This window comes from Dermacentor albipictus, chromosome 1 (assembly GCF_038994185.2).
Source record: "Dermacentor albipictus isolate Rhodes 1998 colony chromosome 1, USDA_Dalb.pri_finalv2, whole genome shotgun sequence".
Lineage (NCBI taxonomy): Eukaryota > Metazoa > Arthropoda > Arachnida > Ixodida > Ixodidae > Dermacentor > Dermacentor albipictus.
Window position 1 is genome coordinate 68,750,870 of NC_091821.1, and position 12,266 is coordinate 68,763,135.

At 42.3% G+C, this 12,266-nt stretch overlaps 1 protein-coding gene across 3 annotated transcripts in view; it reads right to left on the reverse strand.

The window, feature by feature from the left end:
• Positions 1 to 235: 235 nt before the first annotated feature.
• The window catches only part of Lamtor3 (Late endosomal/lysosomal adaptor, MAPK and MTOR activator 3), a 62,713-nt gene continuing 50,682 nt past the window's right edge, over positions 236 to 12,266 (reverse strand). For all 3 annotated transcript variants that reach the window (XM_065438303.2, XM_065438306.1, XM_065438305.1), the window contains exon 7: positions 236 to 354. The gene's annotated coding sequence lies outside the window, so the exon portion shown is untranslated. The remainder of the gene's footprint in view (positions 355 to 12,266) is intronic.

The window sequence follows — 12,266 nt, forward strand, 5'->3', positions numbered from 1 at the left end:
TGCGTGGTTCACCACAGTGGCCATAGCTAATCCGGAAGTCTTTCAAAAGTGCAACTAGAAGTCTATAAAAATTCTCTACCTATGATTGCTTTACCACCAAGTCCAAGCTTGATCTATCGTTGATAGGTTTCAAGTACCCATGATGGAAAGTAGTTTTCCTTTCACATAACACAGTCATGCCCTAACACCATTGCACCTTCCTCCAGGAGAGAAGAAATGAAACAAGGCACAGCCCTTTTTAAATTCTAAAAACTTCTGCACAAGATATTTATTAGCAATAGAGCATAATAAATGGCAATAAAGCCATAATGGTGCAGCCAATCCAAACTGACACCGAAGAGTGCAGCATTGTGCCTGAAATAAAGCAGAATGAAAAAAAGAGACACCAATTACAAGTGGGAACAATGTCGAATGTGATTTGTACAAAAGAGCCAGTACACAGACCATGACTAATCGAAAAACATGTTAGAGGTTGCATACACATCACAAAAGCTACATGTCTCAGAAAATGTATTAAAACTTCCTTAAACATATGGGAAATGAGGTAATTAAGTCATTTCATCAGGAATGCTCATACGCCATGGCACACATTTTAAAATCACAACGTAGTAATTAGGTAACTAATAATTTTCTGACCGAATTAGTCAGTCAATAGATGCTAAAGCGCCATTTACCAGGTCCCACTGAAAATTTTGGTTATACACTAGAAGTTAAGCACCATCCAGGGACCATTCTACCACAAGAATTTTTAAAGATGTTTACTAGTACTGGTGTAGACCAAAATTGAAATGTTGCAGAACTCATGGTGCAACAAGGCAAGCTGCCCTCCCTAAACAGCACAGGCTGTTCCACTGCATCAACAAGTGCCTGCAAGCAGCATTCCTATCCTGCCTTCTCCCATATTACAGCTGAGGGTCGATGTGACACATGTCCGAACCTCCCAATTTTTCTTTCCCCTCTTCTGTGCGCTACATTCCAAGCGGTGGTTTTGCAAATGTCGCATTTCATGGGGATCCCCACATTCATGTTGCTGCTGGCTATTAGTGCATTGCACAGTGTTTGCATGATGTGGAAATGACTGCTGCATTATTATTACTGACGGTGGAGAGAGTGGTTCCTCCAAGAGGAAGGGCGTGCACCCTTTTGCTTGGATCTTCAGCTGTTTTCATGGCATCTATTGGTTTATTACTTTGCAAACACGATTATCACCATACAATTTATGCACATTTCAAATTCAATTCAAATTCTTTATTTTTCCATGAAAAGACAATAAAAGTGTCCAGTACTGTTTGGACCCATAGCCGTAGGCTAGTTATGGGTCCAAGAAATGAAATTCTATAATGCAGACACTTCGTCACATAAACAATAAAAACTTGGAAAAGTGAAGAGGGGGATATATACATAATACATATGACAAAAAGAAAGCATAACAAGAAACAGTTGATTCAATTCAAGAACATTGTGCATGTTATATTATAATAATATAATGAGATGCAAACAGCAGATAGATGTCTTAACATTTTTAATGCATGCGCTGAAAGAATTTTGTAGCTGTAAGTGCAAAATTTTCCGCGTATTTTATTTCTTGTGGAAGAGTGTTCCATATCTGAACACCAATGAAAGAAAGCCGTCGTTCTCCATAAATGTTGTGCGTGGGAGGTAGATTAAAGCTGCCTAATAATACATTTCTTGTAGTACGCGATGAAGTATGGAAGAGGGACATATGGAAGGGGTGGTTGTTTCTTACGATACTGTTTACGACAGTTGCTGTTTTTAGGAGGCGTAGTGAATCGAAGGGTAATATCCATAGATCGTGGAATAATGGGTTGCTGGGGTGATCCTGCTTAGATTGCGTTATGATTCGTAATGATCGTTTCTGCAATTTTCTGATTGGTTGGAGATAACTACTGTAGGTCCATCCCCATGATTTCAGACAATATGAGAGATGACTGTGGATAAAGGAGAAATATAAAATACGTAATGTGCTTGTGTCAAAAAAGTCACGTGCTTGAAGCAGTTTATAACACCCCGATGCCACCTTCGCCCCAACTGCTAATAAATGGTCTTGCCAGTGCAAGTTTCTATCAAAGATTACGCCAAGATATTTAAAACACAGAGTATATTCTAGTAGAGAGTTGTCAATACTAATGTTTACACAGTTGGCATCTACTTGTTTTTTGCGGGAGTGAAATATAGTATATTTTGTTTTCTTGACATTTACAGTAAGCTTGTTGGCTGAAAACCATTTAGAGACGTTTGCCAAATCTACGTTTGCTTTGGACTATATGTCCTCGATGCTATTGCCTGTAATTATTATAGCAGTGTCTGCACACATCCGCATTTCCGAATTTTAAGATACGTGGAAGGTCAAAAACGTATCTAGAAGAAAGCATAGGTCCCAAAACAGATCCTTGGGGCACGCCTGCATAAATACGTTGTGGTGACGAGACATTATTTATGACAACTATCTGATGACGTTCATTGAAGTAACAAGAAAACAAATCGAAAATCCGTTCCTGAAAACCGTAGTGCTTTAGCTTGTACAAAAGGATGGAATGGTTGACCATATCGAAAGCCTTCTTTAAATCTAGAAAGACTACAGCTACAAGTTTGTTGTCATTTAAAGCACAGTTTATAATGTGGGCTAAAGACTGCACCGCTGATGAGGTTGAATGGTTTGGCCGAAAACCATGTTGCTGTGGGCAAATTATGCTGTATTTGTGTGTAAAGCTTTTGACTCGATTCGCAAGGATTTTCTCGAAAAGTACATTAATGGCGCTGAGCACGGTATGGGTCGGTAACTAGAAGGGCTTGAGCGATCGCCGTCCTTGTATATTGGGACAGCTCTGGCTGTTTTTAGTGACGTTGGGTACGTGGCGGTTTCAAGTGAGTGATTGAAGACGTGGCATAATATTGGACCCAGAATACCAATATTTTCTTTTAATACATATGTACTGTAATTTCATCTATACCTGCAGCTTTATTACTATCTATGGTTGCTAATGTTGAGTGTATCTAGTTAAGTTCAATGTCATCTATACGAAAGTTGGGAGTGGGCTTGGTAACAAAGAGTTTATATCTGTATTATTTACATTGGTACCTGAAGAAATTCCAACAGTAGTGAAATACGAATTAAAGCTGTTTACAACATTCTGATCAACCACATCTGGAAACGTTTGTTTGTGTGGCTTGCCTATAACACTATTCGCGATTTCCCACAGTTTTTTAGAGTTACCGGAGTTCTGTTCGATTAAACGTGTATTCTTTTTTTTGCGTATGCATAACTGCCACAGATTTATTGCGTACCTTTTTGTACTGACCCAAGTAATAGCTGTTATCTTTATGCTGTTTCCATTTATTATACCAAAAGTCCTTCTGCTGCAATACTGCTAAAATCTGCTCTGTCATCCAGGGTGAGACAGGCAACTTATATGAGCGAACAGATGTTTTAATACTGCTGCTAGTTTTAATGCAAGTCAGGATGTCGATTAGATTGGAGTATTGTATGTCAACGTCATCGTGGTATATATGTAGTACTAGTGTCGATTAACTGGATATTCGATCTCAGCAAAGCGTAGTCAATCCTCGTAGTTACTTTGGCGTGCGTTAATTTCGGTTTTATGACATCTGTGACCGTTACATAGGTGGGGAGATGGTCTGAGATGGGTTGGTTGCATACACCGGCATTAAGATTCGAGGTTATATTAGTTAAAACATGATCAATGACAGTTGCAGATGTACTTGTTATTCTAGTGGGGACAGTGATCAGGTTTTGAATATTAAAGGACTCTAGTAGATACGTGTAGTCACTATAGTTTGTATGACTGGTGTCTGTTAACGTCACCACTAATTATAACCGGACCTTTGTGTCGTGACACTAGAGTGAAAAATATAGATTCAAGTTTTTGAAGAAATAAAGCTACAGGTGAACTAAGTGTTCGACACACGACACCTATGATAACAGAGTTGTCTAGTCTGATAAATAAGGCTTTGATATCAGATGTGCTGCAGGAGACATTGGGCAATGCTGAGTAGGTGTGACTGTTATGAACAAAAAGGGCTACACCACCACGGCGCGAAAGTGAATCATGTGGATGAGAAATTGTGACGTAACCAGGAATAACAACATCTTCACCTTTTCTGAGCCAAGTTTGAGATATTGCAATGACATCATAATGTTTTTGGTACTGAAGAAGATAAGCGAGAAGAAAGTTCAAGTTCCTTCTTAAACTGCGTATATTGCTGTGGAATATGTGCAAGCTACTATTGTCCATCTTCATGAATGCCATGTTTCTGCGAAGAGGTAGCTACGGCTAGGAATCAGTTACTAGACAATTTTTGAAAGATCATCTTCACATGTCATATGGACGACTTTCGAATTGTCTGCTTTCCTCACCAGGATTTTACCATTTGAAACCCAGGCAAATTTCCAGCCTTTTTCTTTTTTCAATTGGATAGTCTTGCCTAGCAAGATTTTGTTTTCGGGGCAGAAGTGGTCATTCACAAAGATCGGGTCGTTGTCCTCAAAGCCAAACATCTTTGTGTTCAATCGGTTTTTCTTGGCTGCTTTAAAGAATTTGTCCCGCACACACCTTGAGTTGAACTTCACAATTATATTTGGAAGCCCTGATCTTTTAACCGGAACTCTATGCGCAACATCTATGTCGCAAGCAGAGAGATCCAATTTCAGGCACTTGGCCACCTTCTGGACTGTGTCGTTTAAGTTCTCGTTCTCTGTCTCTGGCACTCCTTTTAGTTCAATGTTGTTGCGCCTACTGTATTGCTTCAATTCAACAAGATCCTTTTTTAAGTCCCCCAGGCTTTTCCTTAGCCTCTGGCAGTCTCCTTCACTGTCTTCCCTCCACTTCTTCACCTCAGTGAGCTCCTGGCATAAAGTCCGGATTTCGCTTTTGAACTCATCGAAGCTCTTACTGTTGAACTCAACGGATTGTTTCATGGTCATTGCGTCAGTCCTAAGTTCGGCTACGGCCTCAATAAACTTTGCTGTCAGTTCAATGAACAGCTTTCAATGTGCAAGTTCAATGTGCAAGTTGAAGCATGTTGCTTAACCCATGCTGTGTGAACTTTTTTTTTCTTCAGGAAACCACCAAAATTTTCAGTATCTTTTTTTAAGGACCGAATCATTGCCAACAGTTTGTTATTTGCAATACTAACAGTTCAATTGATATTTTCTGTTGTCTGTTTTCTAAATCGTTTCATGTTTTTGAGCTGCAGGTAGGCATGGCCATTGAAACTCTGTATAAAGCTTGACATTTCTTGGAACAAAAGTAAAGTATGATTTTGCTGTCCTCCATGCAACACACCACTTCTGATGCTATGAGAAAAATAACTTTCAAAAGTACAGGCAGCAAAGTGTTTTTTTGTTAAAACGTGTCTATGTGAGAGAGGCTGCCACAGGCTCAAACTCTTCTTCACAATCATCAATACTAAGTTGAAGCTCCAAACAAGAATCTCTAAATCCACCCAAGTCTAATTGTTTACTTCAAGTGAAGAAACATCCAAAAACACCATAATTCCAACACTGAAAAAGGTGGCCATCATCACTACAGCCACCCAACTCCACACTGCCATTTTTTAAAACCCATGGGAGCCAGTCTTTCGCTGTGCTTCTGCAAACTGTGCACATAAAAAAACAGTTTTCTGGGAAGTTGGAATCGAATAATAGTACAGCACTCATCCAAAATCATGCTATGACTGCCGCTCATCTGTAACACTTGGCAAATGAAAGGAAATCCCTGGAGGAGTTAGATTTACCAATGGCGAGAACGCATGGACAAGAAACAATCATCCTGAGCACAGGAAGGGCAGAAGAAATCATAACCGCACCCAGACATATAAAAAGTCAAGAGCACCAATTTCTGTGGAAAAATGATGAAACAATGTATGAATAGGTTTACTCAATTGTAGTGCTCAGCTATGTCAGTCGATTGGATACCAAAAAGATAGCAATGCTTGCTGGACCAGTCTCACAGGCCATGCTCCCCGTCACTTTGCAAGATTAAATATGGCAATTTAGATGTGGTAAAACTGTTTTGCAATTCGGATCATCTCTGCACTTGCTGCTGCCATGCCTATGATGACTAAGTCTGCATATGCCAGTGGTTGCAGCTCTTCACGTCCCATCTTAAGCTGCCCTGATTTAAAACCATTCCAGCTGTCCTTTCAGAGAAGCAGAGCTCAATCAATCTGATGACTAAGTCTGCATATGCCAGTGGTTGCAGCTCTTCACGTCCCATCTTAAGCTGCCCTGATTTAAAACCATTCCAGCTGTCCTTTCAGAGAAGCAGAGCTCAATCAATCTAGTCATCAACAGTCAAATTTCAACATGTCATAGCAATATCAATAGGAAAGTGTGACCAACTTGGATTAAAGCTTTCGTGAGGTCAAGCTGGAGCCTGGCTAATAACCACTGCCAATTCGCAAGCTGTTCTCAGTGGTGCAAGTTGGTATTGATGGGACAGCCTTCAAAGTGATGCATCTGGTATGGGTCAACAACACTTCTCCAGACTGCCTCAGCTGCCTCAAGACAACATGTCGAGGATGTGGAGATGAATGTTGTAATCTGCAGGTACGGCTGGCTGATCTGAAATTAGTTATTTCAGGGAGCCTTCCCCTCAAGGTTGGTTTGGTTAACGAGGTTACTGCTGTGCGTGGACAGGGGAGGAGCTCCCTCTTCAGAATGTCCCCATAGATGGCTGCCAGAATTGGATAATTCTTCACAGAATGTTTGATAGAATCCAGTCATGCCATCAGAGTCGGAGCACTTGTTCTTGCATAGTCTTTGTACAAACTGGGATGCAATTCATAGAACAAGTAACGCTGAACAATTCCTTGAAAAATTTAAGTATATGTACGAGATGCGTAAAAGAAATTGAAAAATTTGTAAGCTATGGAAATGCCTGAGCTATGCAATGAAATTAAAAGAAAGAACCAGTTACATTGGAGTCTTATGGCTTCTAGTAGTCCAGACGACCTAATGTTTTTAAACAATACACAAACTAAAGAGCTCCTGTTAGCAAGAAAAAAATGCTATTAACTTGGTGAACATTTGTCACTTTGACAGTATATAGGGTGTGTCCGGAAAGTAATGCAATGATTTTTTTTTCTGGCGCTGCTACTGGACGTACCACGATTGGATTGGTTGGGTTAGGTGGGGGGACTCTTAGCTTTTCATCACTGCCTAGCGCAGTCTGCTCCAAGCTCTGGCAGCATCAGAACTGTTGTTTCCGTGAACCTCCTGATAGTGCCCTGTCACGACGTGGGATGGCATCTGCACGCGAACAACGGCATGCGATCAAGTTCTGGCATTTAAAGGGGGCCGAGAATATGTGGACGATGAATCCCGCTCTGGATGGCCATCAACGAGCAAAAGTGATGAAAATGTGTCTCGTGTTCGTGATCTTCTTAACAAAGACTGTCAAATGAGCATGCCGTATGATAGCACAGACTAAATATCCCGAAAACCACCGTGCGCGACATCGTAGGCAACAATTTGAACATGCAGAAAGTGTGCGCCAAGCTGGTCCCCAAACTGTTGGCTGATAACCACAAGAACAACCGAGTGGTGATCGTGAGCGAACGTTTGGAATGCGTGCAAACTGAACCTTAGTTTTTAGACAGTGTCATTACCAGCGACGAAACATGGGTATTTGAGTTTGATCCTGAGACGAAGCGCCAAAGTTCCGAATGGCACACTTCGGAGTCCCCTCATCCCAAGAAGGCAAGAATGAGCAAGTCGAACGTGAAAACAATGCTAATTGCTTTTTTTTGACGCCAAGGGTGTGGTTTACAAAGAACTCGTACCCCAAGGGCAGAGAGTCAACGCTGCATACTACGTGATGTGCTCGAGAGGTTGAGAAAAAGGGTCCTCCGAGCGCGAAAGGATATCGCAGATACCTGGCAGTTGCACCATGACAACCTCCTAGCCACACTTCTCTGCACTTACGTGAGTTCCTAGCTAAGCACAATTGGGTGACGCTGCCCCAACCCCTCTATAGTCCCTGACCTGGCTCCGGTGGACTTCTTTCGCTTCCCAGGAATCAAGAGCGCCCTGAAAGGAGTCATTTTTGGGACCATCGAAGCCATCTATACCGCCGTGACACAAGGCTCTAAAAGAGGTGCCTGCCGAGGCCTTCCAAGATGCGTACAGTGCATGGCACAGTTGTTGGTAAAAATGTGCAGATGCCAGAAAAGACTACTTCGAAGAATTCTAAATGTTTGTAACAATATTTTTCTAGAGATAAAATTGCATTACTTTCCCGACACACCCTGTATATCTATCTATCTAGCTGCCCATGTCTTGGTGCTCTCATGGTCGTTTCGTTAACTTGGTATGTACCAAAATAGGCATAGTATGACAAGAGTGTATGATGAACATAAATAACAGGTCATGACATGAATGTCATGGCATGCATGTCACGTAGGTCATGAAACAACTGCCTAGGTCCTGGTGCTCTCATGGCTGTTTTGTTAACTTGGTAGGCTCTCGGCACACTGCTTCGCATAGCATTGATTCCCACAGGGCGTGGGATCTGCCAGTTTATTTTTTTTTTTAATTTTAGAACAGGACGACACAAGGTGGTCTGGAAGAGCTTGAATACTTTACTGAATACCGATCACACATAGAGGGGCACAGTCTGATTATCAATGGTAAGCAGCTTTCCAGTGCTCAGTTGGCCAACGCTTTCAACAAATGTCTGATGAATGTGGTTATTGACACAGCCTTGTCCAATGTATTGTATATTTATAACAAATTGAGAAATCTTTCACTCTGTGACATCAAGTGAGATTTTGTCAATAATTCGAATCTTCAATAATAGCACTAGTAGTGACATCAATGGCCCATTAAATTTGTTGCTGGTATTTTAGCACCAATTCGTGTTCAGACATAAAATTCCTATTTAGCTACATCTGTTTTTTTTTCTTTTTTTGGAGTAAAATGCAGATTGCAAAGGCAGTAATGTTGTACAAGAAGAGAAATTACAATGAATTAGGAAATTATAGACCTGTATCTGTACCGAACAATTTTTTCAAACGCCTTTGACAAGGTAATGCACATCAGGATATCAAATTTTGTTGAAAAATAGGAAATGTATTTATACAACACAAGACATGGGAATGTTTGTGTTCCAAACCATGGCGGCGGATGTGGAACATCCTTTTTGGTGCAGGTGTCACGAGTACGCACTCCTGACACCTGCGACAGAAAGGATGTTCCACATCTTCTGCCAGGGTTTGCGAGTGGTGGCGCTGGCTCACTCCCATGGTTAATTATAGTACTAAAACATAAATACCCTTGAAAGTGGGTAGGAAAAAGGCGCCGCGGCAGCTCAATTGGTAAGAGCATTGCAAGTGTAATGCGAAGACATGGGTTCGTAACCCACCTGGGGCGAGTTCTAATTTCATCCTCTTTCACTGCCATTAATTTATCCTTTAATTCAATTAGTAAGTACAAGTAATTTCCTCTATGTTGTCCTTGGCATCTGTTTGTTGGCTTCTTATGATACAATGATGGAAGCACTTTTATGATTAGGTCATTATTTCTTGTTTTATAGCAGAATGAACTACGGTGTTTTGAATGTGGCCATGCAGTAGTCACCAAAAAGACAAATGACGAAAACTAATATAATTATTCTTAAAAACTGCTCTCCATGTGGTGTGCTCCATGCTGCAAAAAGGAACATTCTTCTATCTGTGATAAGTACTGATGTATCACAATAGAAGGCTTGCTGGGTGTGCAAAATTAGTATTTCGAGAAAAATGAAGACAATCACCCACCATATAGTTTTAAAGTTAGTATATTATGGTTGAACTATTGACATACGAGATAAGAAACTTGGCAGATCAAAAGAATAATAGTACAGAATTCGAAAAAACTATTTTGCAAAGTTCGATCATTTTTGGTAATTTTTAGGCCTAAAGATCCATGTCTACCCTTAAAGGTCTCTTGAGGTTCACAGTAGTATTTTGGTAGGACCAAGCCACACTTTGTGGAGAAGGTGTTGCACCCTGTTTGTATGCTGCAGAAGTGCTCATGGGTGGTTGAGTTTTGACAACAGAATTTATAGTTATGCCCTGGCTGACACACTGTGATTATGGGCATCAACTTGCAGCAGTGTGGTGCAACCATTGACTGACACATGGGGAACGTTTTTTGGAACATTTCTGGAAACAATGTTGTAGCTGCATTGATTGCTGTGTGTGTTTTGGTCATATGTCTCTGCTAGGGTGACCACCTTCCTACTGGCAAAATGCGGGACATGCTGACCGGGGAGGGGGATTGACACAGCGTGATGAGAAATTAACTACAAGAATTTATTTTTTAACTTCTGGAGAGAAATTTTCTCTCGCAACGTTTTGCCATCCCTGAAGCAGAGAATAGAGTAACCGATCAGGTTGAGGTTCAAATACGTATCTGCGTAAACAAGACTATATTATAAATCACTGTAGTATGCTCCAACGTGAAACAAAGTTACTAATATCAACATAAAAATTTAGAAACCCACAAAATAGTCACTCACAAAACAGCTGTCACTTAGTTTTCATACGTTACTGATTAAGAGCCAGGGAAGTGCTCGACGCTGCAATTGTTTAACTTTCTTGAACTCATATTTCTTGTCAGATCGAACCGCCTCTAAAATGGCGGTCTGATCGCATGTGGTAGGTTTGCTCAAAGTTTGCCTTTACCAATACTTTAGCCTTGCTCAGGTCTACGCTGCATCAGCTTTGTTCACTGCTCCAAGCTCCTGTCACGATAGAAAAAATTCACTCCGCAAAAGCATTACAGTCGCCGACCGATTTTCCGGACTCCGAAAATTCGGACATGCCCGATTATTCGGTCAGCCTCGCGGCACCGCCATTTTCCCCATAGACCATAATGTATAACAACTGCCGAAAGTTCGGACACCTTGCAACCTCTCGTCTGATTTTTCGGACATTCCTTGAGTCAACTCGGTCGAGAGCACCATGCACCGACTCTGACCGGTGCATCGTTCCACTTGCTGAACGCCATTTTTGTTTTGAACAGAGCTTCCTTGCTGCCCCACGAAGTGGCCCTACTGGAAATCCCCGCTCATCATCATCGTTTCTGCCTGGTTAGATAGAGTGGCCCTGCAGCAGTTCCGGTTTCAGCTTAGTAAGCCATGTCAAGACAATCCAGCAGCTGATTTGTTTCTTCGCTGACGCTGCGAGCAGGCCGCGTTTTTCGTTTGTGCGACTGGTGTCGGCACGGTGGTGTTTGCTTTGTGTGCTGTGTCGAGGTTTCGGTGAGCCAACGCGGCATACGCAAACATCGCGTCGAAGGTCTAATGGCGCCGACAGTGCCCGCGCAGACTGCGCTGGGGAATGCCGGCAAGCGGGTGCCGGGAGGCCTAAGACTTGTCGCCTTCCGATGTGCTCCCTACTGACGCGGAAAATGTTCTACCGAGACCTGCGCAGTGGTTGCATTGCGATTTCCGGGCACCGTCTCATTTGACAGTTTCATAGGTGCTGACACTGCTGTATTGACATGCGCAGAACTCGACGACGGCAAGATCATTCGTCAGGTTTCTGCTGCACCGCCGGAGATGATGCACCATGCGCTACGCTGCCGTCGCATGCGGAGCATGTACAAGCAGTGACTGTGCTTTCAGCCGCTAATAGTGACCGTACGACCCTCTCCGAGATTCAGGCTCATCTGACTGCGCGTAAACGGAACAGTGTGCAACGGCGCATTCACGATTTCTTCCAAGCCTACTGCCGAGCCCGAATAAGTGCATGGAAATAAAGGATTTCTTTTTTTTTTCTTAATCTGCTTTTTCGGACACCTGTTTATTCAGACATTTTCGCAGACCCCGTGAGGTCCGAATAAACGGTCGGCGACTGTAGTCACTGGAATGCTCAGCACAGCTGACAGCACTACAGTCATATTTGGAAAAGCAGCACATTTGAGCAAGCTGCTCCACTTGTTCTCTAAACATTCTTTTCATTTTGCTGCGACTAGCTGCTTGATTACTGGCTGCACACAGCACAATTGATCATACAGCTCGTCCATGTTGATGGCCGATGTCAACTGGAATGCTGCAACAATTTTCGCAAGGTCACTGACAGTTAGTTTGCGCTGCAAGTCCAAGCACTGAGGTTGCTTCATTAAAGATGCGACGTTGCGCGCGCATGTTCAACCAGGGGCCCACTTCGGGGGAGACGGCGGGATGGCATGTGCAGCTGGCTCCAGAAGCAGTCGTCGCTGCCGTGAACCACACGGCTAG